The 24,958-nt window shown below is 45.6% G+C and overlaps 1 protein-coding gene across 1 annotated transcript in view; it reads left to right on the forward strand.

The window, feature by feature from the left end:
• LOC119393349 (visual pigment-like receptor peropsin) overlaps nt 1–24,958 on the forward strand; it is a 417,337-nt gene that overhangs the window by 370,587 nt on the left and 21,792 nt on the right. The gene's annotated exons all lie outside the window — the stretch shown is intronic.

A 24,958-nucleotide genomic window follows, 5' to 3' on the forward strand; every position in this document is an offset into this window, starting at 1 on the left:
GGTAAAATAAAGTCATACTGGAACACGTTGGTATTCAAATTTCCAGGATATCCAATGATCGCAGATTCGAAAAAAAGTTTCTGAGCATGTTCGCGCTTCTTTTAAATGCGAAGCATTTCTTAGCGAACTTCTGCGATTTTGAGCGTATCTATCTATCTATCTAGCCGCCTACGGCTCTGTGCTATCCTGGCCGTTTCGTTAATCGGATGTATACCAAAATTGGTGTGGCATAACATGACCTTATTACGAACATAAATGACAGGTCATAACATGAAAATCATGATATGCGTGTCATCAACAGCATGATTTACATTTCATGGCCTTGGGGCTCTTGCGGCCGTTCCGTTAATTTTATATATACCAAAATTGATACAGCGTGACAAGTGTTCATGACGAACATAATGAAAGTCCTAACATGCAAATCATGACATGCCTGTCATGTGCGGCATGACTTACATGACATGGTCTCGGGGCGCTCGCGGTCGTTTAAATGAATGGATCTATACATAACTGGTATGACGAGACATTTCTGTATGACGAACACAACTGACACGTCGCAACATGAAAATCATGACATGCATGTCATGTTCGCCATGGTTTACATTCCACGCTCATGGCGCACTCGCGGCCGTTTCGCTAAATTCATATACACCAAAGTTGGTATTGTGCTATGTCACATATAGAGAACATGAATAACAGGTGGTAGCATGAAAACCATGACATGTATGTCATGATTTACATGCCACGCTCATGATGCATTCGCGGCCGCTTCGCTAGCTTGATGTACACCAATATTGGTATTGCGCGGCGCGACTGTATGACCAACGTAAATGAGAGGTGGTAACGTGAAAGTCATGACATGTACGACATGATTTACATGCCATGCTCATGGCGCACTCGTGGCCGTTTCGCTTGATTGATATGCACCAAAATTGGTATAGCGCGACGCGACTGTATGACGAACATGAATAACAGGTGGTAACATGAAAGCCATGACATGCATGTTATGTATGTCATGATTTACACGCCACGCTCATGGTATATTCGCGGCCGTTTCGCTAGCTTGACATACAACAAAATTGGTATTGCGCGATGTGACTGTATGACGAACATAAGTGACAGGTGGCAACATGAAAGCCATGATATGCATGCCATGTATGGCAGAATTTACATGCCATACTCATGGTGCAGTCGCGGCCATTTCGCTCGTTTGATATACACCAAAATTGGTATCGCGCGATGTGACTGCATGACAAACATAAATGACATGTCTTAACATGCGAATCATGTTATGCATGTCGTGTACGGTATGAGTTACATGACGACGTCATGGTGCGCTTCCGGCCGTTTTGTTAACTTTATATATACCAAAACTGGTATGGCATGACACGAGTGCGTAATTAACATAAATGACAGGTCACGCATTGTATCTACCAGAATATACGTTTTTGGCATGGTATATACCAGATTGTGCATGCATGCGTGCGTGGCAAACGTGCGTTATATGGTGAACTAAATGCCATGGCATGAATGATTTCATTTAGCTCAAAGACAAACAATGCGATGTATGCAGCTCTTTGCTGGCTGCTTCGCATTACATCGATTCCCACAGTGCGTGGGGTCTGCCGGATTTTTTTTCTTCTTTTTTTTCGCTCTCGCGGTCATTACTTGTCTTACTGACCTCACAATGACCTCACATTACTGTCATTACTGACCTCACAATGTACGTGTAGAGAGAGAGAGAGAAATGTAATGCGGAAAGGCAGGGAGGTTAAACAGAAAACGTATCTGGTTTGCTACCCTGCACTGTGGAAGGAGTAAGGGGAGACAGAAAAGTGAGGAAGAGAGGCATGGGATAGGGAGGGAGGGAAACACACACACACACACACACACACACACACACACACACACACACACACACACACACACACACACACACACACACACACACACACACACACGCGCGCACGCACGCGCGCACACACACACACACAGGGGTGCAACAATCGTTCAACGAGGCGGGTCGGTCGCAGAAACTTGTAAAACAGAATTAGGATAACCCGCACGACATTTTGATTAGCATCCCTGATTCATCAATGTTGAATATTTCTTTACAGTACGTTGCAGAAAATAAATTTGAAGTTCTCTAAGACTGTAGCGAAGATGCAATGACTAGGTGATTTCCTCGAGAACAGCAGTATCTACACTTAGTAATTATACAAGTAGAAATATAAGCAATACTGATTTACTTATTTGTAACTGAAAGAGTCTAGCGATCAATGTCAATTCAGTTTTAAAATCTATCACTCAAGAAGTCTATAACAGGTTTGAGCATGGCACTGATAATTTCCTCTGCGTGGGAATTCTGGCCCATTTTACCTAGCAAAACGAAACTGTACGACTTTAGCGCTACCCACCGTGACAGCCAGGAGGGTGTGGCGTCGCGCTATATAAATTGCAATCGAGGTAGCGGCTTGGATACTGTCCGTCGCGGCTCCGTTTCGATGGGGGCGAAATTAAACGAGCGCCCGCGTGCTTTTCGGTGCACGTTAGAGGACATCGGAAGGTCAAAGTTAATGTGGAGTACCCCTGTCATGACGCGCATCTCACTATACTTTTGGCACGTGAAACTCTGGAATTTAAGTCATAACGCCCACAAGCAACACAATGTTCATGCTTGATACTGTCGGGTGTGCATGGAAGCCAGAATCATTATTAATACGAAATGTTGCTCGCGTTTACTTTTTCTATATCGTACGAATTTAATAATTTCACTCGCCTCCCCTGAATCGGGTCACTGCGTGGCCACCGCATAATTGGGGCTTGAACGATAAGCGGCGGCTGAAGAGCACTGCCGGCACACCCTTCCTGACAGCTGCTTAAATTGCGCTAGCAACAAATTAGCTTATACGCAGCGGGGGATAGAGAGGTTTGCAGTAGCTGCGTTCGCACCAAGAAATAGTTCGGTGTTTTAACCAGCTAGAACATAATCTTTTTTGTTTTGAATGAATGTGTCTTGTAAGTTAGAAATTAACAAACTCTGTTAGAATGTTGTAAATGCGTTGTTATATATCACTCAGCGTTTCACTGTTTTCGTTTACTGGTTCCTAATTTGCAGCTCGTCACGCCGCCTCACGCACAGTACCGCGCTACGCTAGCAAGAGCATTTACAACCGTGAAAGATGACCACGAAATGCGCCGAGTTATATATTTTGGTGACCGAAAAACCGAACTTCTTGCGTATCTTCCACAGCGTTCCACGCTATGCATGAATTAAGCGCAGATTCATCCTCCACGAGGAACATTCTGCGAGGCGCCGCATGTTAGTAATGCGCATTCTTGCGCGCAAGCACACAATTTCGTTCTCCACTAGCCGGTCGTTTTTCATTCAACGCTACGTCAGAACACTCCAAACCTTTCCGTGCCAAATGTGGGACGGTATTTTCCGCTCGTCTCGTGTGATAAGCGGGACCCAGGACAAGCGCAGCGCGTTAACCGTACTTTTCTTTTTGTTGCTGTGCCATGGGCGAGCTGCGTTCAGCAAAATATTGCAGTGGCCAAGTTCATAGGCGTGCGCTGGGTTACATTAGAGGGTGGGCCCCAATTGGTAGAATCTGAAAGAAAACAAGCTTCGCAATGGATACAGAAATGAACATGAAGCGATGACGTCCTACTCACAACGGCCTGCCTTTGGTCCGCGGATTTCTAAGCGTAAAGGTGAGAAGTAAACAGTTTTGATGCGCAACATCAGATGTTCTCGGCCGTCATTATCGTCAAAAACCTGCATGGGCATAACCATGCACATTAAACAATGACGGGACAGGATATATGGGGCTGACTTGGCGCCCCCTTACATGATTGCCCCCCCCCCCCTTCTTCCCCCCCCCCCCCCCGCCCATGCGCGCACGCCTACGCGTAAGTTAGTTGGATGTATTAAAAAGCCCCTAAACCACCTCCGATATTATTTTTAACACTTCAAGTAAACGCGCATCGAGTGCAGAATGCCGCCACGATCAACACTGCCAAACGCGGCAGCGCCGCGGGCGCGCCACAAAATGGCCAAAATAAGCAAACAATGCCGTGCTCCTCTCCGGGCCTTGCGGTATCCCCAGTGTTGGTAGTGACGTCACCAGGAGAATCTTGTCATGTCAGCAGCATGAAGAGCCTGTTTGTCTGCCTTCGATTACGGGTGCTCCCTTCTTATCCGCCTTCCACGGGGAGCCCCGCCACGGTGGTCTAGTGGTTATGGCGCTCGAGTGCTGACCCGAAGGTCCCGGGATCGAATCCCGGCCGCGGCGGCTGCATTTTCGATGGAGGCGAAAATGTTTGAGGCCCGTGTACCTAGATTTAGGTGCATGTTAAAGAACCCCAGGTGGTCGAAATTTCCGGAGCCCTCCACTACGGCGTCTCTCATAAACATATCTTGGTTTTGGGACGTTAAACCCCAGATATTATATTCCACGGGGAGGAGGAAGACTCGGCCAAGAGGAGAGACGAGTCAACGAACGGAGTGTAGCGAAGGATAGAGTGAAACGAGAGAAGGACACATTTCGATCATCAAGAGAGTTGCGCTTAGTGGCTCTGCTACTCTTGACAGGCAGCGCCATCTCTGGCATAAAAATAGAAATTGGGTGCAATCAACGCGCGTTTTTCCTTCTCTCCAACGCGCTGCCACTCGCTTCCGTGCGCGTGCAGAGCTCTCGCGGTGCACTTGCGGGCCTCACAATGTACCGCCTGCAGTGCGGCTTCAAAAATATCTTCAAGCTGGACAGGCACTTCCGAAAAGCGAATTTGATAAACGCAGAAAGGCTGGTCAATCACGGCTAGGGTGAATAGCACACGATCGACGACAACCACGCCCGACTCAAAGCGAAATCCATTTCCCAAGTCGCGATTACACCGTGTAGGACGTATACCGCGAGGTAAGTCTCATTTTGTCATGTTAAATATGCGTAATGGTCCATATGCACTCCGAAATGAAGCCGTGCACGCTATCGATGTTCTGCGTCGTGGACTATGAATCATAGGATTGTTGTTTTCATACGACGAGGCGACGAAAATATCTGCCCAGTTTGATGCACGCCGGGCATGCGATGCGGCAGTCTGATGCGATGAAACGTCACCACTCGGGCTGCCGAACCGCCGCGTTGGACGTCGCATCGCATGGAAAATCGTACCGTCTGTCTTGGCCTTTACCCGCCAGTGTAGGCAACGTTCTCGGCAAGCCCACGATATGCGCACAACTACTAAATTCATACAAAGACGTCGATCCACCTCGTAACGCTTGGTTCCAAGCGAAAAATCCGGCATAGGCTGCTACTTGCTGGCTGCTTCGTATGAAATCGATTCCCACAATGCGTGGAATCTGCTGATTTTTTTTAATTACCAGTATTCCCTTAATTACACAGCCCCCATCCAAGTTCACTCTTACCGTTAACTCGCAGTTACAATTACTAATCATCTCACGTAGTCGTCGCACATAACAAATTTCCTGAAAGACTGCTCTAAATCACTTGGCCTCCTCCAACGATCACTTTTTCATTCACCTGTCCCTGTACGTAAGCTAGCCAACAAAACGTTCATTTGGACAAAATTTGAGTCGGCTTCAGCAATTTGGAACTCTCGCCAGGCTTACCTTATTAACTCACTCGAAACCACTATGTCACGTGGTTATTGTATTATTGTATGCACGCATATCTCTTTTCTCTCCCCATCATCACCCCTCATCACTCCTTTTTTCCCCTTTCCCTTTTCCCCTGTGCAGAGTAGCAGGCTAGAGCGCACTAGCTCAGGCCTACCTCTCTGCCTTCAAATAAATTCTCTCTCTCTCTCACTCGAAGCTGTGTAGAACCGCGCGGCACGTTTTATCTCGTCAAACTATAACTGACGCATAAGTATAACTTATTAAACCATCCCTCAACATACCTAGCCTAACACTTCGTTGTAAGATTTCACAGCTTTCTATTTTCCACTAACTGTATTGTGAATTCCCACACCTCAGGAACACTATTTTACTTCCGCCCAACCGCCACTTCTCACCGTCTATTTAATAACCTCAGTGCACTACGCTTACACGGCACATCTAACGCCTTCAACAAATCTTTCTTACCGACTGCTATTGAAATTTGGAACGCGCTACCCGAGGATATAATAAATGAGCGGGACTCCGACAAACTTAGGCACCTAATCCGATGTTTGTTAAACCCGTAATCTACCACTTCTGCACTGTTACTTTATGTCTCAACTGCTCTTTTGTAATAGCATTTGTACTACCAGTTGCACTGCCTTTATGTCTCGCTTTCCACCCGCCACGGTGGTATAGTGGTTGATGTGCTGGAATACTGACCCTCAGGTCACGGGATCGAATCCCGGCCGCGGTGGCCGCATTTTCTATAGAGGCGAAAATGCTTGAGGCCCGTGTACTTAGATTTAGGTGCATTTTAAAGAACCCCAGGTGGTCGAAATTTCCGGAGCCCTCCACTACGGCGTCTTTCGCACTCACGTGGTGGTTTTGGGACGTTAAACCCCCAAAATTACTATTACGTTTCGCTTTCCGACTTGAAATATATATACTGTATTTTTTTGCTCTTGTATAATGATGACCATATTGTTATTCATGCTCTTGTGCCCCTCCCCTCCCCTTATGTAATACCCTGAAAACGGTCTTTAAGGGACAATAACTGATGATGAACTCTGCGCTACATGTATTTAGTCTGATCGGTTTGAGGCATTTGCAGCCACATGAAACAGACACGCGACAACAATACAAGACGGGCGCTAGACATCAACTGGAACTATTGGCCTCGAGGAGTTACGGAGTCGCCCTCTATCGGACGCGCCTCGATTGCGTGCTAGGCAGGATACCGCCGGCGCGCTCCCCATAGGTTTTGCTGTCGGCGCTCTACAAAAACACGTCGCGGAAGCCCTCCAGGGCATTTCTGTAAGTACTTTCAAAATTAACTGTGTTCTTTAATGTCAAAATAGTCATTTTCGACGAACTGAAAGCACAAGATAGTCTACAGTCGCTCTCTCTTTGCAGAAAACCGAGCACCCGCTTCACGCTGTCACCGCGTTGCAGACCCCTGAACCGGCTTCTTGCGTGAAAGGTAGTCACTCGCTGAGTGCAAACTATGTGAAATATCTCGTTAGAGTAGACTGCCTGTATAACCAAACGGAGCATAACAGAAAGAAGCCCCAAGCCAGCGATCGCACGGGTTCGCGACGACTGACGGTGCCTCTGCATGTATGAGCGTCTGCATGTATGTTCGTACTGATGGTTTCGCTTTTGCTACGAGCGCATTTTGGCACAGCGCTGTGAACTTTAGGCCGCAAAATATGAGAATTTGTGAGTAAACAAACAACTACTGTTGCGCGGACGCTATCAGAGCAGTTCAAAAACAATTTCCTTACAACTGCGGCTTCGGTGCGCATGGCAACTTTGTGATCTGCCGTCCGGACGATTCAGTGTTTTTTTTTTCTTTTTTGGTCCAAATTCGGGTACGTTTCAATGTCATTTGATAAGTTGTCTCGCTCTCGCACTATGTATTGATCGGTTTCTCAGCGGGCAAATGCCGCTGCATGCTTATGTTTCTTTATTCCGCGCATTCGTTTCGTTTGGTGCTCACACAAAACGTGAGCAAATGCGACGCCTTTTTTTAATGCTCCTTAATTATCGTTCCGTTTTCATTCCAGTGAACTTGCCGCTCTCTGTCATCAACAACTTCATAGACCAAAGCTTCACCACTTCGAGATTGCTGGTGGAAGAAGAACCAGTCTACGAAACCGAGCATGTAGTAGCATGCGACGCCTAGGAAAAGAAAGAAAATACAGTAACGTTTGCGGACTTGTTCTGCAAACGTCGGCTGTGAACTAGGACCCACATGAACTTGAAATAGCGGTGAATAAAATAGAAGTTATTGCAGCAACCAACAGCCGCAAAACAGGATAGTAATTATTTGGCATGTACCCCAGCAATTTTGGCAGCAGTGTCGTGTCTAACGCCAACAGGGTGGCATCTTTCCCACGTAAATAAATGAGGCTCCAAGAAAATACATGGGGTTGGCCGGTGGGCCGATCACGGAGGCAATGCAAAATTTATGTAGCTTATGAAGCAATGCATGCCTCATCAAATGGGAAGGTTGCCCGTCGGCGTCCCGCGTCGGCGGCGTCAACACGAGTGATGCAAAAAATAATCGTCACGTGATGGTGTCACCATATGACGGCATCATGACGTCACAGATCGCCGAAATATGTAGCGTCATGACGTCACATGATTACGTATTCACACGTCATGGTCGCTTTGCATTGCCTCCGTGATCGGTCACGGAGGCCGTGCAAAACCACGTTAGGCGCAGAACGCTTTTGGAGGGAGGCGCGGGAGAATCAGTACATCGACTGACAAGAAGAAGATGGTTTTCGCCTTCTAGTCATCTTTAACGAATGCATAAGGGACCCCGTGCGTTTTTAATTTAACGTATCTAAACAGTTGACTTGCGCATCTGCAGCCGATTTTGTGGACGCTGAGCACGGGGCCGACGATCAAGAGGTCGCATTGGAGGGTTCTGAGATGGCATCGCACGTGGCAAAAGGTAGCGTTTTTACCATCCTGTGGCAGATAAGCATCATTTGCCGGCGGGAAGCGCGCGCGAGCCATCGTCTCAGTGCGCGCTGTCTGCTACTCACCGAACATCGCAGGCCCGAAGCAGTAACAAAAGTCTTCGTCGCGGAAGTGCTTGTAGCACACAAGACTCGTAGCGGATGGCTACTTGCCGGTTCTTAGCTTTACAACCCATGCTTCACGCTGTTTCTTGTCCCGCGGTTACCAGTGCAGGCTGACACTGGGCTCCTTTGCGTAAGCGCGGCACTGCGGCACCGAGCGGTAGAGCCCCATGTTCGTCGCCTTCGGAGGCAGCCACTCTATTACAATGGTTCCAATTGAGTAGAAAATGAGAGAAAACTTCCGAATTTGAACAGACAGCAGCGCACGTGGGACTTGAAACTCGTTTTCAAAGCACGCGGCAGTGCGCCACAAGCAGCCGACGCGGCCGCTGAGACCACGTGATCCTGCCAAGCACGTCACGCCGACGGTGGCGCCAGCGTTTCCAGTGGTGGGCCTCGAGGCCAATAGATACGAATATTTACGGCACAAAGAATACAGAAGACGTGGACAGAGAACGCACCTATCATTGAGCGCGATGCAAGACGAACGAAACCAACTACACCATGCAACGCAGTGGCGTAGGCAGAAATTTGTTTCGGGGGGGGGGGGGGGGGGGGGGGGGGCAGGTAAGTGTGGTCGAGTGTCATTTCGTGCTCTGCATCCCCTGGGATAAAAAAAAATATTTGGGTGGTGGGGGGGTGGGGCACAGGCCCGGTGTGTCACCCCCTGGCTACGCCACTGCACCAACGTGCTGCTTTAATGAAGGGTCACCTGGCTGCATGAATGCTTCGGGTTTCAGGTGCCAGACAAAGGGTTGCGTGGTTACAGATTGGTTCGTAAACAAACATGATGCCTGCCTGTGTTCCTTCAGCCGGCAGGCTCTCTGATGTTCATCACCTCCAAAATGCTACCTTCGTCGCCTTTGGTTGCGCTAATGAGTTAGTGATATGATTTTAAAATAAAGATAAGACGAAAAGCATTTCAGAACATCAATAAAAACTGCACTGCTCTGCAGCCTTTTCACTAATCTCATAATAGTGGAGGAGCTGCTGCTTCTCAGATTATAAGGTCACGTTATTTTCAGGATATATATTTCATTTGCTTCTAACTACCCTCGCAAACAGCGAAAGTCGTTGAACAAACGTTTCTTGAACCATAAATGGTAGCCACTGTTTTTTAAGCACAGTAGTTCCATCGTAATCCATTTTCTCTCGCTGCCGGACGCTTTTTTGGAACTGTTGGTCCGGCGTTTTGAAGAATTTTCTGTTCGCTGAAAGCACATTTGATCCGGTTAGAGGTCACGGATACCTGTGCTTTATTGGCCAGGTTAATAATGATAAAAATAATATGATCGTTGTTTGAAACGGCATGAGGGGGGCGATGCCATGGTGGGATATCAAGTTACATTCTTCGGCGAAGCGTTTCACCCACCTGGCTGTTTTTTTGTCACGGCGTTTTTCTTGGATACGGCTTCAATTCTCGAAATTCTAAGATAGCCTTATGGGAGAATCCATGTAAAGATAGAAAAGACAGTAATATAAATTATACTTATGATGTATCATATTACGGGACAACTTGAAACGATGGGTGCCGGTTAAAAATACTTTTTTCTATGATTTTATCCTCTTGTCTGGGTTACTCTATCTGGGTGTTTGGTTTTCGTTTAGACAAGGGAAGATGATCGTAACTATTGCAAAGATTAAACTTCACATTTTCTGAACAGTAAACTATAGGCTACTTGCCGGTTTTTCAGGCATTGAAAATGCGTTTAGTCAGACAACTTATATAACTGTGCAAACGAAATTAATAAAAGCATTCTAGATATTCCAAACTACAGAATTCATACGTGGAAGAAGGCTACTTGATGAAATTTTAGTAACAAGATATATAATGCTAAAGTGGTACTGTATATTGGTTCGGGAAATATTAGTTTTGGACCCTTTGCACTTTCTGGTATGCTCACTTGCTGTTTCACCGCAGTAATTCCTAAAAATGGAGCGTCGCAGCTCGCAGAGCATGCGAAATTTCTTGCGCACACCGGAAAGCTTCACAGAAATTCAATATCTACGGACCATTGGTCGATCGAGCGATCGATCAATCGATCCATTGATTGATCGATCGATCCATTGATTGATCGATCGATTGATTGATTGATTGATTGATTGATTGATGATTGATTGATTGATTGATTGATTGATTGATTGATTGATTGATTGATTGATTGATTGACATCCTAAAGCAACAATCGGAACGCAAGAAAACTTAATGTCTCTCCACGGCATGGTACAAGACATCGGAGCTGTATAAGCCGGCCGTAATCTGTCCAACGCAAACACAAAACTTCCCGCCGTGAAGACGTCACCGCGCGTTGCCTAGCAACCGGTTGCACAACTGTGCGCCTGGTTCGCTAGCCCATACACGGCTCCGCCACCATCCCGCCTGCATGGACACTGCGAGCAACCTCTCGGTCGCGCCAGACATGAGGTGACAGCCAACTGCTCATGCGCTCCTTCGTGCCGCATAAAGCCGAAGCGTATGGGCGCCGCTCCAGACGTAGACGTGGGGAAACTAAAGAAGGTTCGCACTGCCGATGAGGAAGCCACTTACCGGGAATCCCAGCGCGCTGCCAAGCGAGACCTCTGCACTCGACTCAGTTAATGTAGTCCACGACGTAGTACGGCCGAAACGGCGAGAGGCGACTGCCCTGGACTCGACGGGAACTTGGCATTACTTCCTACAACTTAGCATCACTTCGTATAACTTGGCATTACTTGGCATTACTTAACATCACTTCATATGGCCAGGACTAGCTAGGAAACGATCAGCTCCGCTATGCCTTTAGCCTTGTGCAACTAGTATATAGTGCAAGCTGCGCCCGGCTTTTTCCATACCGTACCATGAAAACGCTGTGGCTTTGGTCTGATGCCAAACCTGTGACGTAGAGCTCAGCAGCAGAGCGATATAGCCACCCAACCAAGGTGGCGGGTGTTTAGTGAACATTATGCTCGGCCGCTCTATAGTTATCAAAAAATTTCAAGTGAACAGGAAACTTAAGCGTCATACTGAACAAAACAGCCAATAACAATGCGGGACATATATTTAGCGAAGCCGAATGACCAATGGGAAAGCGCACTTACGAAAGAGAAGTTTTGTGAATTCGACCCCGGGTGTGCCTAATGCTTAACTCACATCACTGTTCCCGCCAAAAAAGATTGTCTTCAGGGCCCGTGGCCCCGTTTTTGCGAACGTTGATGTGGACGGAAGTGTCCCGCCGGCAGCAATGCAACATCGGCATTATGGGGAATTTACCATTCGGAGTTGAACTTCCGACTGCCTGGAGCATGTTTGTGCTGGGGGCTTGCAACAGCTGCGAAGCAGTATTCATCACTTAGCGCGCATGTGATGGCCGTGAAACAGAAGGGATGATAACGAGAGCCCGTGTGTGGCAACTTTCTAGCGGTGCGTATCGCATCCCATAGGATGGACCTTTTAGACAAATAATTCTGTATAAAAGAACGTTTCGAGAGGGAAAGAGCATTACAAAAAAACTAAAACGTTTTTAGAAACGCGACATATAGCAAATATTCACCCGATCCTAGATTACGTATACGCATCAGTTTTGTAAGACCGATATACGCAGCGTCTCATTCGCAGAATTAAGAGGATGGGATTTCAAAGCAGTCATTATGATAAAACGTCCCATCGAGTTGCCTGAGCTGGCACCACTTCGCGCGAATTTTCGTATCACGTTTCAAAGGTATACCTTTGAAACGTGATATACCGTGGTATACCTTGGCCAAAATTTGTGACGTCGTCATGAGGACATCGAATCTCATCGTCGCTTGGTCGAAGGGGGCCAATCACGGAGGCAATTCAAAACCAGGTGAGATGCAGAAAGCTTGCAATGCCTCCGATCCTGGAAGCACGGCAAAACTACGTTAGATGCAGAAAGCCTTCGGAGGAGTGGCGGGGCAGGATCAATACCTCGACTGAGAAGAAAAAGTCACAGTTTCGCCGCAAGGGCGAAGCAAATCGAACCAGCTACCCCTCGCTCCCCAGCGTGCTGCGTTAGACAACTCAACCACACGCCATGTATGCGCCGGCGAAATAACGGCGAGCTATTTATGTTCACCATTTACCGCTGGAGGTACGCAGATCTCGGAACAGCTTGAGCGTGTTTTCTATCACGCAACGCTCCTACATTTTCTTTCAGTTTGCAAACTGCCCTTGAGACGCACGACCAAGTGACCCCTTTCTGTACCCACTCGTGATGTGGAGCGCAAAAAAAAAAAGAAAAAAACGGACGCACCTTGCGTCAGACGCCACCGCGTGGCAGGAGACGTAGAGGGGTCACTCCGCGCGCCGCAGTTTAAAAGAAAAAGGAATATCTAAGAGCATCTGATTCTCCATTGTCGACACGCAGTATTGACCAATCCCCCAGAGTGGGTATGTGCCATAATTGTGAGGAATCAAAACAAACAAACACACATTGTCGACACTTGGAGCTCGTTGCTCAAGCGCAAAGACGTAACAACTGTGACAGTTGTTAGTTCACGCTTGCCCTGTGTATGCCTGTGCGTTCATTTCGGGCGTCCTTTTCTTGTGCTTCAGCGGCGAGCTGCGAGTATCGAGCTGCTTGGCGTTCTTCGTGTGACATTTCAATTTCTTGCTATCGCATTCATTGCTTCGGCCTTGCGGCGAAACTGTGACTTTTTTCTTCTGCTTTATTTGTCTTGGTGAGTATATATATATATATATATATATATATATATATATATATATATATATATATATATATATATATATATATATATATATATATATATATATATCTATATATATATATACTCACCAAGACAAATAAAGCAGAAGAAAAAAGTCACAGTTTTCGCCGCAAGGCCGAAGCAATGAATGCGATAGCAAGAAATTGAAATGTCACACGAAGAACGCCAAGCAGCTCGATACTTGCAGCTATATATATATATATATATATATATATATATATATATATATATATATATATATATATATATATATATATATATATTTCGGTCAGAGCCTGGTGAGGCTCTGACCGAAACGTCGACGTAATAAATGAAGTTTTCTTGAAGTGCCACCTCTCATACTTATACGGCAACCAAAGGCAACCACTCCTTCAACTATATATATATATATATATATATATATATATATATATATATATATATATATATATATATATATATATAGTAGTGGGAAAAGAATCACTCGCACCCCGATAGAATAAGGAATGAAGAAAGAAACTACGACTTTCGTTGGTTTGTCACTGTATATTTTCAGTAACGTTTCGTCTGGTGGACCAGACTTTGTTGACAAAGTCTTTGACAAAGTCTGGTCCACCAGACGAAACGTTAGTGAAAATATACAGTGCCAAACCAACGAAAGTCGTAGTTTCTTTCTTCATTCATATATATATATATATATATATATATATATATATATATATATATATATATATATATATATATATATATATATATATATATATATATATATATATATATATATATATATATAAGAATATAAAATCCGCTGAGAGTGCCCATATAATTGCTATCGCAATAAAAGCAGAAGCGGGTGGCTTTCGTCTTCGAGTCGTCTTAGGCGAATGCATAGGGGACCCTGTCAGTTTTTATAGCGAAAACTGTTATGAGATCACAACAGCCGAATTTGGTGGCCTACTCCACCGCCGCCGCCGCCGCCGGTGTCCGTCACCGCTATCGCGAGAAATGAGAACCAAATATATGGATCGCATGGAATTTGAACCCGGGCCCTCTGCGTGACAGTCGAGTATACTACTGCTGAGCCACGCCGGCGCTTGAAACTACTTCGCAAAAGGGCCCTATACAGGCGTCAAGTCGGGCAAGGAATCACGTTAACATATGTAATATAGCGTGGCAGAAGAGTAAAATAACAACCAGGCGTCACGCAATTTAAATTGCGTAAGGAGTGGGCCCGTTAATACTTCCAGCCCATTACAAAAGGCTCAGCCATAATTCTTCATCGTCATTAACCACAGCATGAACAAAGTACACGTAATGCCTTAGAGCTGTGTAGCGGGTACCTCGCTTCTCAGAATAATGACCAATAATGTCGTAGTGGGTGCTTCCCTACTTTACAAAAATTATGATGATTTATGGCGTAGTGGGTACCTTGCAAGTTTACTTGTATTACGTCCCCCAGGAGAGTTTACAACGGGATCAAAAGGCCGCGCTTCCAGCTTTCGCTGTGACTGGGCTACATGTTTCGCGCAGGCCTGGCGTTTTCTTTTGTTCTGGTATTGTCATATAATCTGAACACTTATAATCCGATTGTCTCTCTGGAATTGTATATATTGTTATAATTTAGCTTTTTATTTGCGCCGTTTTCTCTCAACAAGCAATCTCAGAGCCCTGATACTGTGATTCGTTTTAGGCGAATGTAGATAAGAACAAAAAAAAAAAAAGATTTCGAGGGTCTCTCGCACTATCGCTAAGATGACTCGAAGGCGAAAGCCTTAGTAGCGTCGCATTAAAGACTGGAACGTTGCGTCAGAGTCCGACGAGCCGTTTGTCTCCTCGAGTCGCGCCTCATTTCGTGCTTGTCGAGCCACCTCTGGCGTTGGATACCTATTCGGCTTACCACACAATCCACTAGGCACATGGCCACACAATCCATAGCCGTTAGTAGCCCGAGTCACGCGAACGCCGCAACGACGAAGTGAGCGCACAGCTCACACGCCTCGACCCAAGCGGTTGCGCCAGCTCACTAGAGAACAACCAGCCAACCAACCAGGAGGTGCGCGGGTGGTCATGTGACCATGCGCGATTTCGTCTCGACACCGGCTTTTCGCTCAAGAGCACCTTCGCATGAGACATACAAGATTTGAGCCTTAAAGGAGTGCTGTCACGAATTTTGAAAATTTTCGTGTTGTTCCCTCAATAAAAACATTGATATCGAGAACCGCAAAAAGAGTATCGATGCTGAACGAGAACAATCTGACAAGCTAAGCTAATGCTGGAACGACAGAGCGATTCGACACTTGTTTCGAATGGTGAGACAGCCATCAGCTAAATTAGCTCTCTTTTATTGTAGGACCAAATGCACGGCACTGTCAAGTCCTTTCAGCTTAACGAACCCGCACAGCGCTTCAAAAAATACGTTGTGCTGCAACTGTCGCAAGCATCACTCTAGTATTATCAGCCCTGCACATAAATGGCGTATGGTGCAGAAGCAGGATAAAAAAGGTCAACACTTTTGCGCACGTCGGGCATAGAATTTTTCGTTAGCGCGACTGCTTCCATTGTTAGCGCACTTCATCGACATGCTTCCATTTGTCATTTTTCCACCGGTTTCGCCAACGTTTGTGAACACCCGATTGTTCATGTGCCTCGGAATATTACAGCAATATATTTATCATCAAATTCGTGACAGCGTGCCTCGCTGTGCAATGGCGGACACGCTTCAAACGTATACGGACACGCGCTCTCGTACTCACTACTTGGTTAAGTATGTTTCAATGGTGTAAACGCGCACGGTGATTTGGAAATGTGTCTGTGCTTATTTCTATCTGTCGGATTTATTTGTACTAGTGGGCGGTTACAAAATGCTAGGATTTTCCTTATCAATGGCGTGCAAAACTTGTCTAGTTGGTGGATCCTCATGGAAAAAGCAGCGCGAAAAGACGGCAACACGAGACGAAAAACGACGCTCAGCGCCTATTCTGTGTATTTCTTCGTCTAGTGTTGGCAATCTTTTGCGCTGCTTTTCCTTAATCAAGTCACACAGCGTAAAAAATGCGCAAGGCAAGAAGATATATATATATATATATATATATATATATATATATATATATATATATATATATATATATATATATATATATATATAGGAAATTTGCGTACCACTTTCTGGCAAGAGATCGAAACCGCTGAAGAATACACGAACAACAGCGCACGGGAGCACCACGCTTAGGTGATATTACTGTTGTAATTCCTGCGCCTGAGCAACGTTATCCGCGGTTAATCGGAGATGCGACCACGCTGCATATATATGTAGCGCTGGTTGCGCCAGCCCGAGTCTCACATTCCAGACTTGCAGTTTATTCACTAATGCCCTATACACATCGTATAACCTGTATATATTAAACATCCATGTACTTACCATTTGTTCATGACTAACTTCATGTAGTACCCTGCTAAAATCACCAAATGGTGATTGCAGTACCTGTGAATAAATAAAAAAAATTAATAAGTAAGGATCGTTTTGTCCCCGAAGAATAAATATTCGTTAGTAAAAGTTTTTATTGGCTCGTTTAGTTTAGCAGAAGACTACTCCACTTTTCTACATAATCACCGTTAAATTCTAAGCACTTTTCGTACCGATGCACCAATTTATTTAAAATAAGTCCCTCTGCATACAAGTTCGCCTGCTGGGAATTCTTCGCTTTTTGAGTTGGTCGGTAAGCATTTTTAGTACCCACCTTGCACACACTGTGATATCTGGGCTTTTCAGTTACAATCATGCAAATTGTAGTGCGTGTGACAAGAGGAAATTCATTCGACAGACCACTAACTGTCAGTAGTCGATCTAATCGCAATGCGCGGTCCACTTGTTGAACAGTTTCATTGGTCTGGATTCTGGCCCTTGCACTCCGCTCTTAGTCGTACACATTTGTGCGGCCATTTGTGAAGTTTTGACACGATTTTATGACCTTTCCTTGACTCATCACTTCATGTCCATAAACTAGGCACAGTTCCGCATAAATTTGAGAAGCTAATGATCCTTTTGCAAGCAAAAATTGAATTACAGCTCGCACTTCACAACAGGCGCGAGCAACGATTTTCACAGACATTGTTGTTTGCTTTCCCCGACAAGCAGACGACTACTGAGTCAGAACCTTCGCGAAGAATAAAAAGGTGGCGCTGCACAATTAAATCTTCATTCTAACATGTAAATATTTAAATATTAGCAAACGGCCCTTACTTTTTGAATAGCCCTCGTACGCGCATGCACACGAAGGCGGAGAGCCCGTTAAACGAGACGCATGATTGGTTGGGATGTATTACCTCTGCAGCGAAGGAACAAAATGAAACAAAATCTCGTCTCGGTGGAGTGCAATAGCAGAACTAAAATCTCTAATATTTCGGAAGGTCTCCCTATACTTTATGGAAAGAGCGTGGCAAAACGCATAAGCTTATTTAGCGAAATGGTTCGCCACACTCGTGCGGGTATCGTAATACGCGAGTTTATGTGAGCGGAAAAACTGAAAGCGGATAACAGCGGAAGTTATCACCATCGCGCTAGCATACGCTGGCTAACTGCAGCAAATGTCATTTGCCTTCCTTTTGTTTGCGACGCTGTTTAAACTGCATATGCCTGCGAGAGCTTAGCTACATCGTCCAATAGTATACACCTTTTCAAATTCTCACGCCAGGGAGGCGCCATATTGAAATGCGCGCCGTCTAACGTGCAAGATTGGCGAAATCGCCATCTTGGGCTGCGCGTACTCGAACCGGCGCGCTATTTGTTGGTGTGAGGTCCCTGCTAAAGCCTGTGTTTGCTGATTTTTCCTTTATTTAAGCTGTTTTGTTTGGTATCGTCGCTGCCATTGACTTATTTGTCGCTGTCTTAACCGTTCAGCGGCGCGCATTCGCCCGTGCGACGCAAGAATTAGCTTCGCGTCAGCGAACGGCAGTGCTTCGTCGTCTGTACCAGTAGCATACTCGTTCGCGGCGCGTAAGTTTGTCAGCTGTAAACTGTAAACACCGCACAATCCTTCTTCACAGATACAGTTAACCTACATTCACCCCGACGACGTCGAAGACTAGGTCGAGGAGACCTGTGAGTGGCCAGAAATACCGCGAGCGAACATTTTTTATATCTCGTTGAGGCGAATGCGTGGGGTCTTCTCCAGGTGTGCAACTACGAGGCACTGGAGTCGCGCAGCTACGTGCAGTTTGACTGTGTGGGTCAGTCGCTGGCGCACAGTGTGAAGGAAAAAGTCGTGCTGGTGAAGGGGAATGTGACACCGTCGCAAGCCGTGAACAGTAGGCCCCATCGCGCGTGGGTTTCCGCGAGGCCGTCCGCTGAAGTACGGCGCGCGCTGGCTGCACATGCGTAACCGGGCAAGGCGGAGTTTGCAGCCGTGTCGGCCGCTGTGTTATGGACGATATGAAGTGTGAATCCGCAACATTCTCACGAGTTAGTAGGTGAGTCAGCTTGCGTACCTTTCTTTCCTATCTAGGATGCTGCTTGGGAACGTTGTTCTCGTCTTTTTCTTGCCGCCAACGAAATACCGGGAACAGAGGCGTGACCAGGGCGACACGCGCAAGTTCTTACTATTTAGTGAAGCCACCCACTGCTGCCGCAATTTAGGCGACGAAGGAAAACGATGCAGCGGCGCGAACATGCCACGCTTGCACTCATCGCGTGGCGTACATGCGCTGCGGACACACGATTGCACCTTAAATATTTCTCTTCCGCTGCTTGTTCGTTCACCCGTACACGACACAGTGATGACCAGATGACTTGCTATGCGAATGCAGTAAATTTTCTGCCATGGTAGTCACTTCGTATCGGACACAGGCGCATAACACAGTCACACAAACGCGTACCGAAGCAACACACACACATCACTGGCGCAGCCCAAAGCACGCAAGTTTTTCCGATTTACCGACGCCACCCATTTCTTCTGCAATTCCGGCGACGACGGAAAGTGATACAGCGAGAACATGTCACACTTGCAATCCTCGCGCGGCGTGCTGTGCTGCGGGCACACAATCACGCCTAAAATGTTCCTTTTCCGCTGATAGTTCGTGCACCCGTGCACGACACAGTGATGGCCAGACGATCGGTTCTTTGAATACGCACCATTTCCGGCCATGACAATCGCTTTTTATCGCAAAGAAGGGCCTAATTCACACACAACATCCAAGCGTACCAAGCGTACAGATACAACATGCGCAGCCCAAAGCGCGATGACAACACTGAAAACATACCCTCTACCCCTACAGCGCACTGGTGCGAGCATGGGTGCGAGGGTGCTCCTGTGAAAAGGTGTATACATTTGCGCAAGTGCTGCTGTCGCTGCACACCGCGCACCTCGCGTCGCCTTTGGTGGGTTTGCTTTTTTTTTTCTCACTGGTAATGCTCTTTCGCAAAACCACTTTTTTTTTTCTTGCGACTTGCGCTAAACTTTAATGCGTAGGCACGAAAGATACCGTAGTTATAAATGTCTGGTATTGATCGTTACGGCCTGTGCCGTAGTGTACCTTTACCTTGATGTAACTCGGTTTCTTCACCATCGTTTCTTCTTTCTACTAGATACAGTGTAATAATAATATCTGGGGTTTAACGTCCCAAAACCATGATATGATTATGAGAGACGCCGTAGTGGAGGGCTCCGGAGATTTCGACCACCTGGAGTTCTTTAACGTGCACCTAAATCTAAGTACACAGGCCTCAAACATTTTCGCCTCCACCGAAAATGCAGCCGCCGCGGCCGGGATTCGATCCCGCGACCATCGGGTCAGCAGTCGAGTGCCATAACCACTAGACCACCGTGGCGGGGCCTACTAGATACAGTCATCCGACGTCATAACCTAAACGATTCACTGATAGTTATAAGTAAATGTTGCCCAAAGATATCACGAGGTACGCAAAACTTCAAATCCGTTTCTCTGGGATTACACGTATGCTCATCTGAAATAGTAAGGTAATTAAAGGGACACTGAAGCCGTTTTGACGACATCTTAACAAACCAACTGAGCCGGCAATGCGTAGTAAATCCGATTTAGAAGGCGCGAAGACGAGACGACGGACAAGGGAGAGAGACACACACACACCCTTGTCCGTCGTCGTCTTCGCGCCTTCTACATCGGATCATGCAATACCAACACGCCCACTTGTTCGCCATAACAACGTAGTAAATCCTTCGGATTATTAACATAACAATTTAGGCGCTCTAGATAAAGGGCGTAATTTCCCACTTTATGCTTTATGGGTTTAAGCATGCACGTCGCTGTGTATCGCAGCGCACCGCCTAACCGAGTTTTCGGCTGCCCTTGTTTTGGTACACGATATAAAATGTGAGTGGTCGGGTTCAGGGCGGCACCTGGTGGCCCAGACATCAACCAAACAAGCGCGGAGCGTGGCCTCCGCGATCTACGGCGCGCCCGTGGTGGATCGCGGTAGGCAGGAGCTTAGCCTTGGCGAAGAAATTGAGGACACAAAGCATGTATTGGAAGGAGGCCCTCATCCGCCGTAGCTCTCTCGATGCAAAGTGTTTCGCGTAAATTACGGTGGGAATTATTTACTATAATCGCATCCTATAGGGCTTACACCATTTCAAGGAACTGCTTCAAGGTCCTTAACTTTAAGCAAACAATGCTTGTGGTTAAAGACATTACATTCTGCTTTTCTTTTCACGTCCTAGGCATATCGGTACTAAGACGCGTCTTTTCATGCCTACGTTTGTGCGAGTTCAAGTTCATGAAAAGAATGGGACGCTGTAACTCTGTTTTCGCTAGATGTGAAACGTAGAAAATGCGACCACTGAAACGCCCTGATATCACGTAATGTTCACCCTAACAAAGAGAAGAATGAATCACGTCGAAGAACACAATAACGTCGAAGGACACAAGAACACTATGAATCACGTCGAGAAACAGAAACGTTATAAAAGCACAAGAGTAGCATCTGTCTTTCTGAGACATAATACTAGAAAAATAAGACACCTATTGTTCAGAACGAATTTCTCGGTAGCTCTCTTCGAGAAAATGTCGTATCGATGTAGGGCGCTTCAAGGTTGAGCCATTGTTGGATAGGCCCAGACCGGAAGCCGATGGAGGAAGGCTCTTCCAGTCATCTATCATAATTTACAATTCTAAAGGATAAATTCTTCGCCATTTAGGTACTTTCCCAATTTTTGTGAAGATAGATCTTGTTGTCATATCGTAATCGCACCCGTGCACTGTGCGTGGATTAGTGCAGTTTCGTCACTTTCTGTATAAAATTGTAGCGAACGCTCTTTGCGCGCATAATGGTATGCCCTTCATTTGGATTAAAGGTTTAAAGACTAACAATGTATTATATCGGGCTTCAAAGGGACGTGGACAATGTTTGATATTTATTATTAGCTATTATTTCTGACGGTACGTAAGGAGCTTCCAGGGTAGTCATTATAGCGCTAATAATAAATATGCGCAGGCAGTCGTGCAGTACAATGGGCATTGCGCAGGTACTAATAATATAGAGCACATTATACATGAACACATTGTAGAATTTCACTAAAATGATAATCTCCTAATCAGTTTTCAACAGTGCATCTTTACGGGGTTAGAGCACGGCGACTGAAATAATGGAGTTTTCTCACGATGTTTGCCTTAATATTGATTTAGGATGTGACGCCATATTCACTGACCTTTGCACATCGACAGCGTACCTCATTCCAGACTGTTTTATAAACCTAACGTTATTCTTCGGGAATTTAGACTTTTCTACCTCTACGTATGCAGTTGGTCTACTATGTCAGATATACATAATGGAACTTCAGGTACTCCACAAGGCTCCCTGTTCGTTACGCTAATTTTTCTCTTTAAGTTGAGGACCCATGCACGTAATCTCGCATCTAAAATCCATCTTTACGTTGATGACGGCGTCTTTTAGACTTTATCGTGACGATTACGATCGCCTTAACATTAATTCTCGTGCGTAACTCCGCACCAACTTTAAATGGGTAATTTTAAGTGACTCGCAATCATCATTAGTGTGTATTATAGACATCAATTTAGGCAAAACATATAACAACTTAGCATATGAAATTCGGAAGGCCTACGCCATAGCAAAAGATTTACATCATGATATCATTTTCCAGTGGATACAAATCACTGTGAAATCACCAGAAATGTCACAGCTGATTGTTTGACACATGCAGCGCATCAAGATCACGATTTAACTCTATTACCTCTCGCGGGTGATCCACGATGTTTCTTGAACAAACTCTGTGGTCGAATATCCAAAGAGACTTGGTTCGCGAATGGAGCTCAAAACTCAATTATATACAATCGATTCTGGAAAGGAATTTCAAATTCCGATTAAAATTAGCCGTTCTGTAGAAACAGTAATTCACAGACTTCGTCTAGGCACTGCCTACACTAAGAGCTTCCTATATAGGATAAGAAAAGCTAGCTGCGCTACATGTACATGTGAAGAGGCAGAAGAAGACATACAACACCTCCTTCTACACTGCGAAAATTATGCTGTTCCCCGTAAAAAATTCTTAGAAAAACTAAACAGATTGGATAGACGGCCGCTATCATTAGCAAAAGTGTTGGGTCCATGGCCAACAGAAACTTTTCAAAACATTGCTGCACGCGCCCTAGTACAGTTTTTAGAAGAGTCGGAAATATCAAAAAAGATACTGATTCACATTTGGAATTATTCTTCGCATTAAGATACTTCTGGTCACATGTTTCGCGTTGCCTCTTGTGTTTCAAGACAGATGTGTTTATAGTGCGGGCAATGGCCCAGTGACTGTTGTGTGACTATATTATACAAAGGACCGTGAGATGAACTCTTAGGCAAAGTGCGAACGTTTCTTGTTTGTCTCGTGTGTGAACATTGTGTCGACACGTGGACATTATGCATGATATTAGAACATTCCTTTTAAAAGGACACTGCCGTGAGTGAGTCTACTTTTATTTATAAGTTCGTGACGCTAATTAATAAGTAAGGGAAGAGGAGTAGCCGGAGCTATGTATAGGCACCAACCTCTCCTTAAACACATTTAATATAAAAAATGCAATTTTCTAGAAAACAATACACCGTAGTCCGTAATTACATTTTCAAGCATGCCTCATTAACGAGAGTGAGTGATTACAAAAACCTGGGGGTAATTTTGTCTTCTTTGTTGGCATAATGTGAACACACTTCATATATCTGTTCTGATGCACTGAAGGAATTAGGTCATTTAGGCGCAGAAACTTAACAAAGGCGCCGAAAGAAACCAAGCTATGAAGATACGAATAAATTATATCTCCGTTTTTATATACATATAATACGCTTTGCGCGACTGGAATCAACGTAAATCTTGTAGAATTGATGTGATCGCGGACGTGCAAGGAAAGTCGGTATACGCTTCATTTGTCGCCAATATGAGCGCGACTTCTGACCTTAATCAGCTATTCGTGCATTTAACAACCAACTGCGTTCAATGCCGCAGGAAAAATAAGTGAGTCGCTGGTGTTGTTACAGTGTTGATCAGTTAATTATGCTACTTCTCAAATAGCAGTATCCTGACTTTTGCCAACAAGTCTCTCGCGTGAAGTCGCCGTGCTCTAAACATACAATTTTTTCTACTCGTACACGGGTATATCATATACTGTGTATTTTGCGCGCACTGTCGATCATTGGAATTTATTACCTTGTACAGTGTGAGCATTGTCATTGTCACCATACCGGAACGCTATGTGCCATAGTGTAGCTATTATATAATTAAACGCCTCGCCCATATGACGTTCACTGCCGAGCACATTTGCTGGTCTCGTGTTTTTCTTATTAATCTTGCACATTGCGTTGGTTCACTTACGACTCAATGTGTTTACGTGTTTACTCCTTTTCTACTCCTGATGTAGCTGAACAAGGTTTCGGCACGTATACATAAACAAACAAATGAATGAACACTAAACCTTATAAGCTACAGCTGCTAACACAGCAATGCGGTGAAGTGTCCATATAAGTGGCCACTCACTCTGGAATCACCTTTTCCGAGTTACCACCGGGGTGGTTTCCTCCACCGCAAGGAAATTCGCCGCACCGCACAATATATCATTCCGCCTTGCGGTTCAAGCCTCCCAGGCAGTCTTATCCACCACGAGGAATTGGTGTTGAGAGACTCCGTGGGGGGAGGGCACTTACTCGGTAGGTCACATGTGTTTGGCCGCAACATCTCCGCGGACTATCTGGAGATGCATGCGCGTATGGGTTCGCTCGAGCGTCAACGGCTACAGTGAAGCAGCTGTTGTGAATGCGCCCTGGCCTATAAACCGGATACGACGGCACATCCTGCAAACAGTGGGCCTTCATCCCACGAGACCACAGGACTATGACTCTAGGCTCTATGGGCGCAACCATTTTTGACGACCATCGCCGAAACCGCTTTCCATTGATATATTTCGTTGTCTATGTCGTTCGGCAAACTTTCGGGTAAAAAGAAAAAAGAAAGGAAAAATCTATACCTGCCATTTGTATTTCATGCCAGGTAGCGACCTCTCACACACA

This window comes from Rhipicephalus sanguineus, chromosome 1, assembly GCF_013339695.2.
Source record: "Rhipicephalus sanguineus isolate Rsan-2018 chromosome 1, BIME_Rsan_1.4, whole genome shotgun sequence".
NCBI lineage: Eukaryota > Metazoa > Arthropoda > Arachnida > Ixodida > Ixodidae > Rhipicephalus > Rhipicephalus sanguineus.